The sequence below is a fragment of the Pelodiscus sinensis genome, chromosome 5 (assembly GCF_049634645.1).
Source record: "Pelodiscus sinensis isolate JC-2024 chromosome 5, ASM4963464v1, whole genome shotgun sequence".
Lineage (NCBI taxonomy): Eukaryota > Metazoa > Chordata > Testudines > Trionychidae > Pelodiscus > Pelodiscus sinensis.
In genome coordinates, this window is record NC_134715.1 from 62703252 (window position 1) to 62715458 (window position 12207).

The 12207-nt window shown below is 41.2% G+C and overlaps 1 protein-coding gene across 4 annotated transcripts in view; it reads right to left on the bottom strand.

Annotated features, from left to right (window-relative positions):
• MARCHF1 (membrane associated ring-CH-type finger 1) overlaps positions 1–12207 on the bottom strand; it is a 711901-nt gene that overhangs the window by 281842 nt on the left and 417852 nt on the right. The window lies entirely within an intron of this gene.

Sequence of the window (12207 nt, forward strand, 5' to 3'; positions counted from 1 at the left end):
CCCCACACAGCCATTCCTATGTGGCCCTGCACCTCCCTTCACCCTCATTGTCCCACCAGTCTATCTTCCCCCACTAACCCTTGTAAGCCCGTCTCACCCCTCCAGCAGCTCCAAGCTGTGTGCCTCCCCAGTTCCCTGGTCTCTTTACAGGTTCTGTGAACAAGGCAGAGTCTCTCTCTTCCCTAGCTGTCTTGGAACTGCAGCTCTGTTCTATCATTACAGTGCTCTCTGGTGGGGAAAAAGGCAGAACTACAGCAAAATTCCAGCTGAAGTATTTTTCTGTGCAAAAGTAATAAAAATATACAGCTTTTTAATCATGCACATGTACAGTAGTGCAGAATTCCAAGGAGTAACATTTGTGAGCATGTGTGAAGACACAAGTTTTCATGTTGGTCACTGCAGGAGCTGTTAAACTAAACACTCATACCAAATGATAAGCAATTTTATACAACCTAGCTACTTAAACCAGCTGAGGTTTCAAATCCCTCAAGCTGAATGTACAGTTAGTTATTTATGGTCAGACAACAGAAGTGTCTAAAGACCTTTGTGGCCCCAGCCTTTACAGAATTCTCAAGTTACATGGCAATTTACACAAGTCCCATTCTTCTAACCTGGCTTAAAGAGACTGAGCTACAGAGACTGTTGTGCTCCTCAGCAACTTGGTGTGTTAGTGCCTTCCAGTAATGAAGAAAGCAACATGACTAACATCTGTCATGTGTGGTTTATTCCTTCTCTCATGCTCTCCATGGGGGAGAATTGTGTCTTCAGTATTCATCAGCAATTGGTTCAAATATATCATGAATGTTCCCAACACGAGGTCAATGAAACTTCACTTGTGTTGATGAACATTTACTTCCACTAAGCAGGAAAACAGTGTTGGAGTTTATGAAGATGTAAATCCAGGCATAGGGACCGTATCTAATGACATTCCTGCCTGACAGCATTGATGCACAGGCTGCTGTACAATATCCAGGGCTTGCTGTGTGAAGTTGACATTCCAGTTCATTATCTGACTTCTTGAATTAGACATTCATGGAGGAAAGATCAGTCACCAGCAGAGAAATGAGCAATATTACTTGATAACATTATTGTTCAGCAGCTTTATGACATCAAAGGCTCCAAGATGACATGTACATTCCATATCATAGACTAGTTTCAGGTGCCATAGTTAGGTGGATCTCATTGGGTCAGATTGCAATGTATATAAAAATGTTGTGCAATTTTGTATTGGTCACATTATGGTCAGGATGGAATTCAGCCATGTTACCTGTGCCTGCTTTTTGGCAGCTTTCCTCCTCTGCACACCTTAAGAACCCAAGAATGACTACACCATATCAGATCAATGGTCCACCTAGCCCAATCTTCCAACATACACAATCCAGTAATAGTACCAAATTTGCTCTCCTTTGAAATTCTCTTCTAATTTACATGTTTTATAGGTGATTGATGTAAATACCAACAACAAGTATGTATTAACTACTCTACAATAGGCCTCAAAAAATGAATGAGTGAATCAAGGCTGAGTGGTTTAATATTATTCATATATCAGAAGTATTAGGTAGAAATTGTACTAAATTAGTCTTTTTTCTGCTCATATTTTATGAGATGAATTGCAGTATGTGACCCATAGGATCTATAACTTTATATTTAAATATATCCCTCTCAAAGCCTCCAGCCAAAAAAAAAAAAAAAAGTTACCTTGGGCAGGTGACCTGCCATACCCACTCAAGTCCCAGCATACAAGGAAATATACAATTAAGTTATTCGAAACATTTCATAAATTACCCTATAACCTCAATATGCTGGGTGTCCCTACTCAGAAACATCCAGGGCATGGACCCTGGCAGGTAAAGACAGAAGCAGCTTTGCACACTGCCATCCTTCCTCCTTTCCCCTGCCTCCCTGGGGAAACGGCAGTGCACCAATGTTCTGTACGGGAGGCTTTTCCCTGCCATTCCCATAGCGTCGGGGAGGGAGGGTGCCTCAGAGCAAATGGGGATGTGGAGTGCCATGTAAACCCCCTAGCCCAGTCCCAGCAAAATCTTTAATCCAGCACAATGTTTCCCAGTTGTTGGATTAAAGAGATTCAGGTGTATTAGGCGTTACTGTCTAGGGGACACCATTGTACAAGGCAGTATATGAATTGGTAACGAAACACCCGATCAGGTTTTACCCCAAATTACAATAGGCTCATCAATTCCTCATTTGAGTATGTGTTGCATCCCTTCTATCACCTACAGATTTTCATCTTCATGCTGTACAGTGGAGATAGAATCTCAGTTCCCACTTTATCTGTTTCTGTGTCTTGATAAATATTGTGGGTTTTTTTCATAAAATTACATTCTATACCTGACCTATTGGTGAAAGTGAATGAGGTATGGCAGCTAATTGCATATAGTGGTAGCAAAATATTTGTCTGTAATGTTGAAGAAAAGCAATATGACTAAGTGATCTGTGCTTATACTGGTGGTAGTCATTTATATATAAAATTATAGAGCTGAAATATGCACATGTCTTCTTTGTGATTTGTGGAAGATTAGAATGATCACCTATTTCAACTGCCTTCAGACCGAAAGGGAAAAAACATGCTTCTTCAATTTAGCTTCCCTATAGTTTCTACCACAATCAGTAAAGAAAAAAGGAGGCAGCGAAAGATACGATAGGCAGAACAAAAAGATCAGTAAAAGGAGGGAGGAGTAAGGCCAAAGTGAAGAAAATGAATTTTAAACAATCCTTATTTCCAGCTATCTTGCAGAAAGCAGGGAAAAAATCTGGCCACTATCCTGTTACAATTCTCATTGTTAATGCTTAAGAGGTGTGCAGGTATTATTATGATGGGTGCTGTCAAGAACACTCTGGACAGAGAAAATAATATTCAGTGACTCATTTATTGTGGGTCTGGCTTATAATAATTATATTAGTCAGTCAGGGAATAAGCTTAGGTCTGTAGATAATTTCTTATTGCACAGCAGGAACAGTAAATGCTCACTTTGCTCCAAAGTACGTCTGAGTCTGAACACGTACTACAGTACATATTAAAAACACAGAAATATTAAGAGCCAAATTCTACCCTCAGATATGGTGCATAATTTTCAAACTCATCAGTGGCAGTTATATTAGAGGGCAGGATTTGGTCTTATGTTTGAATAACTCAGGGAAAACAGAAATGTATAATGAAAGGGTTTGACAGGGTGGGCTAAGCCCCAAAGTCCTCTGTTAGAAGCTTGAAGATCTGCCACACTCTTCCCCAGGAAATAAGCAGCAGAGAAGTCCTCCAAGCTCTCTGGAGCAGTGGTGTGAGAAGCAGCCAATCACGACCTGGTAAGAAAACTGCTGAGTCCGGACCAGGCAGTTCCTCTTCGGAGCTCAATGAATGAAGCCTGGGTTACTGGCTGATTGGAAGAGCAGCAGTATCATCAAGAGCTCACTGTGGAGAGCTTCCTACAGACAGGACTAAGGGCCACATTTGCCTGCTGAAGACCAGGAGCTTGGCTGTTGAGAAGAGCTGCAGAACCCTGGACAGGGTGCTGCTGGAATTTTGAGACAAAGCTCTGAGTAAGGACAAAGACAGCGGAAACCCATGAGCAAGTAGCCCAGGAAATGAGAATAGCAGTAGAACTTTAACAAGTGTGACAGCAGACGACCGTTATTTACAGGGTCTCTGGAATGGGCCCCAGAATAGTAGTTGTTCCTAGATCTCCTCTAATCCCCCATTAACTCCTGGGGGAAAGAAAACCTGTCCGTAAGGCAATCCAGTGGAGAAAGCTCTGGGACACCACGCTGTCTCACCTTGGTAGCTAGGTATCTTACAAAAATTACATGCTGCAAAGGCCCCTATCTATTTTGATGGCCATCTAATCATCAGGTCAGGCTGAATAATGATGATTTTCAGATTTGCAACCACTTGTGCCCCTTTGAAAGTCAGCCTGTGACCAATGACTTGGTTAGGCATGAATTAAAACGGGGCTGGGATTGAAAGGGAATGTCCATCATGTTCTGAATATCAAGAGGAGGATGGTCAATACTTTCACCATATTTTTAAACATAGGTTTGGTGCCAGTGAACAAACTCAATCTCCTGGACAAGAAAAACAAGATGACCTGAGCTACATAACCCTCCTTTATAGATCTATTAACTGGGCAAAAGAATTCTAGGAACCAGAGCCAAGTTACTACTTCTATAATTTAGCCAGTGAAATGGTTTAATCCTTCCCATAATTTTGTATACTTTCCTTCTTTACTTTCCAAGTCGGATACCTCAAAAATATTTAGAGACAAATTCTAATAGGGTACGTCTACACTACAGCGTTATTTTGAAATATCTTATTTTGAAATAACGCGTCTACACAAAAAATGCATTTTGAAATAGAAATCGAATCACATTTAAGGCCTGCCGGAACCGGTTGTGGCAGGGCATCAGGTCAGGAGTTAGCCTCAGGCAGCAGCCACACAAGGTATCTGAGGCCTGTGCTTAAAGGGACCCCCTCCCGCCCAACAGCCGGTTCTAAGGTTTCCCTGATTGATTGCCTACCTCGATGAGGGACAGCAAAGCAATTTTTTCTCTGCATGCTCTGGTTGCCTTCACTCGGGACACCACAACACTCTGCAACATGGAGCCGGAGCTGCTCCTGGGCACTCTGGTGCTTCTCTTGGATACGTTGCTGTGAGCCTGGCTGCACTTTCTGCAGGCTGCCATCTGGGAGGTCCATTGGGGGGCTGTCAGTATCCAGAAGGCCCTGCAGGAGATCTTCTACCCTGAGGAGCACTAAGAGCCTCCCTGGTCTGCCCCACTAGGGGCTTGACACTCATTCCTCCCTCACGTGCTGCCACCCTCCCTAACCCCCCTTCCTAATGTCAAATAAAATACAAGTATTTTCATGAACACAAACTCTCTTTATTTAACAAAACTGGGGGGGGGGAGGGGAAGGAATGAAACTCTGGTGAGACTGGGGAAAGGAGGCAGGATAGAGGAGAAGAGAGGGTGGGAGAGGAGAGGGGGAAACCTGGGAGGAGGGAGCTAGGAGGAGGGAGCTAGAAGGGGGAAGCAAGGGGAAGAAGAACTTGATTATCATGCAAACCTGCTCCTACATTCACACGTGGGCTTTGGTGGCCAGGCTGGCAGCTATCCTGCCATAGAACGCCGTGTTCCTTCATCTAGTGCGGAGATCATGGACATTGGGGGCATCCCCCCCAAACCTGAATAAGTTCCCTGATCTCCACCCTGGACCAGGAAGGTGCCCACCTTCTCTGGACCCTGGCAGGCTCCTGGGAGCTGGCAGACTGCTCCTGGGAGCTATGGAGGTCTGGCTGCCAGTGGCTTGCTGGCTTATGTTTTGGGGCCACTGGGTCAGGGGCAGTGACTGCTGACTCTGGGCTGGCAGGCTTGGAGCTTGCACAGACACTATGGCCAGAGTCAACCCCTTCAAGGGCTCTGGGGAGGGAGAAGAGTGTTCTTGGTTAAGGTGGCCACCAGGTCACCCTGGGAAGGCTGGAGGCCCCCTATTTCAATTTAAGTGTCTACACAGCACTTACTTTGAAATAGCTATTTTGAATTTGGCATTATTCCTCGTGGAATGAGTTTTACCAATTTTGAAATAAGCGCTCCGCTATTTCAAATTCATTTCAAAATAGCTGTTTAGCTGTGTAGACGCTAGTAAAGTTATTTCCAAATAACGGCTGTTATTTTGAAGTAACTTTGATGTGTAGACATACCCATAGAAAGCAAATGGGTATACTTCTGAGATTGCAAGAAAGCTGCCTCTGTTCATGCAAAATCTGAAAATGGTCAGATTTTTTTTCCATTCCTTACTAAGTACCTATTTAGAAAGAAAATTAAGATCGGATCATTTAAATGCATCCATATTATATTTATAAGCACTCAGGATTGTCACAAAAAATTGACATGAGGGTCAGTAAGCTTATTCACACTGTTATACAGATACTTAAATAAAGGAAAGCTAAGAACTTTCAATGAGCCACAAGAGGGAGCTCATATAGTCATGAGTGTGACAGACCAGCAGAATGTTGAATCAACTCTTTTTATAAGGACTACTGACTGAGTGCAAACAAAGCACCTTCCCTAGCTCATTGCAAACTCTCCATATAGATCCAATTTATTATGTTTTCTTTCTTTGGCAAAAGGAATTGTTGAAAAATGTTTTAGTCAAATGAAACACATTTTAGAATGATAATTAAGTTGAGACATTTGTAATCCATACCACACAGAAAAAATATACATACTTTTTAAAGTTCCTAATTAATAAATGCCTAAACATTTTTGAAGTATATAAAGTTTTTCTTAATAGCTAAGAGTTTTTTACCTCTGGGTACTATTCATACATTAGTTGGAGCTGTGTAACTTAGGTCAACCTTCCTCCATAGTGTATTTCTCTCCCTTTGCTCCCACCACGCACCCCTTCCCCAGAACCTTGGCAAATAGCCACGACACTGTTGTATTTGTTCAATGTCTTCACATAATCACCACCACGCTTCCTATAGTTAATGCTCAATACCTCCTCATTCTTATGCAAACACTGTCTCCATAGGGATGTTGCCATGTTACACATTTCAGTAGTTCTATCACAGAAGCATTGTATCATCTAAAAAACCTAGTGGAAGCAGAAACAGGATTAGGAAACACACCTATCAAAATCCTATTCTGAAAAGTCTGAAAACCAGATTCATGTTTACAAATTTTGTTGCAGAACAAAGTGTGAGAATCTGAATTTACTCCGTTATGTACAGGACTTTGTATCCTCGGTTCAATGACATTTACCTACATCACCCTAAACAATTAGAACATAGTGTACAATGTATATGTGAAGGACAATGATATACGTTAATAGTCACCCAGTTTCCAGCATATGTAAAGAAGTTGTAGAGAGAAACCTCTATGTCCCTTCCTACATTTTGAACTGAGATTTGTTTGGGAGCATTATGTAACTAGCACATGGGATTTTTTTTTGAGCTATATTCAAACTATGTAAAAGAGACCTTTGAGTTTGAAATCTAGCCCTGAAGTCTAGATCTGAAATTTAGTTGTAATATGTAGATAAAGCATATTGGACTCCAATTCAATTTCATATGTTGGAACTATCATTCCTAACTTATCTTCAGTAATAAGCCCAAGATACTTTAAATAAGGGCCAGGATAAACCCAGTATTACAACAGACTCTGAGGTGACTAGCAAGTGACTCAAATCTGATTTTGCATAGAATTATTGCTCCCAGCAGCCATTCTTTTTGCTCAGAAACAGAGTGCTTGGAACAGGGGAATCTAGCTAAACAAACTGAAACAGTGTGTTTTTAGAAACAATGACATACAAGAATGATGCTTTATTTGGCTGAATGAATTACTTGTGTACAAATCTGGCAAGTCTTTGTAGCGCTATATCTTTGTGGATTATACACCTTGTATGTGTTTGTACAATCTCTACAAACATAGAAACATCCCTTTCTAGCTGCAATTCAAATTGTACTTTTGCCTTCCTGATTACTCCCCTGCATTCTTAAGCAATATATTTATATTCTTCCCTAATCATCTGTCCAAGTTTCCACTTCTTGTAAGCTTACTTTTTGTGTTTATGTTCACCAAGGATTTCCCTGATAAGCCAAGCTGGTCACCTACCATACTTGCTTTTCTTGCTGTGCATCAGGATGGTTTATTCTTGTGCTTTCAATAAGGCTTCTTTAAAATACTGCCAGTTCTCCTGGACTCCTTTCCCCTTCATGTTAGCATCCCAGGAGAGTCTGCCCATCAGTTCTCTGAGGGAGTCAATGTCTGCTTTTCTGAAGTCCAGGATTTGTATTTTGCTGCTCTCTGTTTTTCCTTTGGTCAGGATCTTGACATCTACCATCGCATGATCACTGCTTCCCAGGTTGCCACCCACATCTACCTCCCCTATGGTATATCATGCAATAGCATTAAAATTATAAATAATAAATTACTTGAAGAGGTCCCTAAAAGAGAACTAGACCCTAAACTTACTTTTAAATCTTGGGGTTTTTACTTTTTACTGTTCTCTCTCTTCACTATAGGGTAAAATTTAGCTCAATTCAAAAGCCTGCACAATGCCTTTGAAGCATTGATGCTTTAATACGCAGTTTGAGCAGGACTCAAGTTGTGAGCAGGCTTTGTGCTGGCCTTCTTTAGAGGGGTGAATTTCAAGACTGGTTTATCAGAATGATTTTATTTTACCCACACAAGTCCACCATACTCAGCCTTTGGCATAAAGCTTTGCACTTGGCTTTACCAAAACAAGGATAAAATATTACTTTTTTCCATTCTGTCCATTGGTCTGTGTGTGTATATATATCTCCCCATGATTTCTGGGCTACACAGCTGGTAAATAATAAAGTAACAAGGTAACTGGATAATGTTTTGCATCTCCACACATCAATCAGAGCATTGTCTGCAAAGCCAAGACTTGAATTTTGTGTTCTGAGGGAAAGTCAGTAAAACTGTTGTTTTAATCTCTTTTTTTGGGGGGTGGGGTCCACATGAGCTATGCTAAAACTCTTGGGAAGTTTGGATTCACGCTTTCTCTCTCAGACTCCCAATAGTTGTCATCTATTTAGTTCTCAATTATTAAAAAAAATAATACAAGAGAAAATATATCAGTGCAAAATCATGTTACAGGAGTAGATAAGTTTTTTTCCCCCACTCACCCTAAAAATGCATCATTTATTTTGTACAAGTTGCATAGTTAACATGGGGTCAAGTGAAAACTGTCATTTGTGTATGCAGTTTTGGACAAAATTTGGACATGCAACTAGCAGCTACACAGCTCAGGACCATACCCTTCCTTCTATTTACAGGCAATTCTATTAGCAAGTAATAAATATTGCATCCTTGGGGCCCTTAGGCAACACCAAGATGTAAAGCATGAAACATAATACCAGTGACATTTATCTTAAATAAATCATATACGGTGTGTCTATACAGCAAAGTTATTTTGCAAGAACGGCCATTATTCCTAAATAACTATATGAGCGTCTACACAGCCATTCCATTATTTTCGAAATGGAATAATACAAATAATGGGCAGCTTATTCTGAAATCTGTAAACCTCATTGTACAAAAAGTAACGCCCATTCTGACTGTTTTGAAACTAGCCAATAGCCGGTCATAAGTTGGGATTTTGCAAGGAACCTGGAAATCATAGGACGGGCGTGTCTTGGTGGGGATCGAGTGTCTCCCTGCCCCACCTTTTCGCCCTGCCCTCGGATCTCTCCTCCACATCCTATTCCCTTTCTATCTTGGTCTTCTCTCCTCAGCCTTCGGTCTCTCACTCAGTCTCTCTTTGCTCCTCTTACTACCTCCCCCACTCTCTCTCTCAGCTCTCCTCCGCCTCCTGCCTCTGTCTCTTTCTCTTCTCCCCCTCCTGCCTCTCTCTCACTCTCTTTCTCTTCTCCTCCTCCTCCTGCCTCTCTCTCCACTCTCCTCCCTCTCCTCTGCTCTGCTCTCCGTCTCCTCCATTTTCCTCTGCTCTCCTCCACCTCCTCTGTTTCCTCTCGGTCTCCTCTGCTTTCCTACTTTTGAATCTGGTGCCCTTTCCTGAAGTCAGAGATGCACGCTCGTCCAGGCCCCACCCTCTGGCCGTGTATGTCACCCCCCCCCCCTCGCCTCCTGCTGTAGCGCTCGGCTGACTTCTGAGCTGCTCAGCTGGGCCACCGCATGAGAGCAGGCGGTGCAAATGGTGGTTGGGCTCTGCGGTCCCCATGCAGCACCGCCTCACAGCCATGGGGCAATATTGCACAGCACTCAGTGATCCGCTCCATCTACTGATCATTGCCACGATGCCACTCAGAGGCAACAGAAAATGTTACAACGTGACAGAGGCACAGACGTTGAGCTTTTATATATGTGATAAGGTGTGTGTAGACACTCCACTTCTGCTACTTTGAAATAGCCCCTCACCAGGGCTATTCTAAATTATTCCTCCTCATTGCCTCCTAGGGCTCAAATCGAGATAACATGTCTACATTAGGGAAGCCTGCCTCAGACTAATTTTGAGACTTCTCTGCAGTGTAGATGTGCTATTTTGAAATAAACTATTCCAGAATAGCTTATTTCAAAATAAAAGTGTTCAGTGTAAATGTACCCATAAGGGCCAAAAGTTCAAGAACTTTATTGATGGAACTCATTTGTATCAGATGATGTTTGTTTAGATTTTCCTCAACATGCTGTTTAGTCTTAAGCAATTAGACATGTACATAAGTGCTACTTTAAGGCCATCAAATATACCAGCTGAAAACAATTTTAAACTGCCTAGAGAAATTAGTAGAAACTTTCATGTGCAGGACTTCTAAAAACCTATATATGGCATAATCTCCTGCTTCACACTAAAAAGGCAAACCAACTTACTACACAAAATAGTCAAAAAAAAATCACAAGATACTTGAACACTTACTGAAATGAAAACAGTTCAAAGGCAAAATAATGCCTTAGGATACCACCAGCACTAATGAACTATGTTAAAGTGGGAAAAGTAAGTTTAGTTACTAAACAAACCGCCACATGAGGAGCCATTTGCAATAACAAAATACTATCTAGGTCAATAATCATATCAAGGTCTGATTATGTAGCCCTTATTCATGTGGCTAGTCCCTTTCAATTCAGTAGCTAACGTTGCTGAATACTTCTGAAAATCAAGCCACTTATTAAGCATCTAGTTACGAAATTAGAAATTTGAGTTAAAAAAAACAGAAGAGAGATAGATGTCCAAGTCTCACTAAAGGTTACTGAGAGATGGGTGCAATGACTCTAAGCCTCCCTCCCTCCCCCATAATTGGCAAAGCTTTCACTTTTCCATAACAGTAACTCCTGACAGGCTGACCAATTCACTACACCAAACAATGTGTTTGGTCAAATGAGGTATCTAATAAAAGCTTGTGTCACATAATTGTTGTGAGAGGTATGTACAGATGATATTTAAGTCACGTAAAACATTTTCTGAACATTTAAAATCTACACCCAAGGCAGACCTGACAAACAGGTTTTGGCTGTTGATTCATCTGTCTCACTATTGGTCATGTAACTTAATTATTGGAGACCAACACAACAGAAGCCCAATTTAGCTAGACAAGACACTGAGGAATAAGTCTGGGGTTGAGGAGTATCATACTGACTCTGGGGTAAAACAATGTATGGGGGGGGGGGATAAAAGAGGACAGCAAAAATCACACCATTGAATGTTTCGTTGAAGCAAAAAGAATTATGCTTTTCATATTCGTGCAAGGGGGATCCCAGCCATGGGATTAGAATGACAAAGATTGCTTTAGGTAAGAAACTCCATTAGACAAAGGTTTTTAGCCTGTTAAGGTTGGGTTTAGATTTAAGATGTGTGCTTTACATTTTTTATTTATATATAAATATTTCTGTTCCCATTACTAGTCTTATACCTGATCTCTTAAATCTGAGCTTTTGGTTGTATGAATGTCTGTATAATAACTCCATGCTGTGATATTACACTGGAGCATATCCTCAGTTATGCCAAAAGCTGGTGTGCACACTGTTCCTTTGGGGACATCTTACCTGGTAATTTCTGAACATCCTTTGACAGAAATGGATGACTAGTGCTAGCCTGTCCAGAGAGGTTGAAGTCTGCACAGTATGGGAAGGTAGTATGCAGGCGGCCAGAGACTGGTGGTTTCAGATTGCTGATCCACATTAGGCACTGACAAGGTACCTTTGGTGAGTGTCACAGGTGCTTACTTTAAGCCTTTTTTCAAAAGCCTAACTTCAAATTGGAAGATGTTGCCCCTTACATTTACTATTTCTGGCTTAATATTGCATAGGAATCACATGCTATCCTTAATAGTGCCTTTGCCATCTTAATTTCTGTAAAGGTAGGTAACAATACAGACAGATACACTGTCTGGTTTGAAAAGGTCTTTCATGATAGTGATTGAAAGAACCAATTTGAATAAAATAAGTGACCCAAAACTTTTCCAAAATACAAACTGATTTTTTTCTGAGATTTGCAAAAGCTTAGTTTCGAAATTGCTACAAAAATGATAGATATATTGCATTTATATCCTGACCAGAAGAAATACCAATAATAAATAACAAAACCAATCCCTCCTCCTCACATTCCCATGGAATTTCAAAGTTCATTCTTTTAGACTTCAAAGTCTAGGTGACTCTTGGATGCTTACATGAGCTAAACTCCTGAACTTTCCTTAGTCCAGCCAACCTCTAAGTATC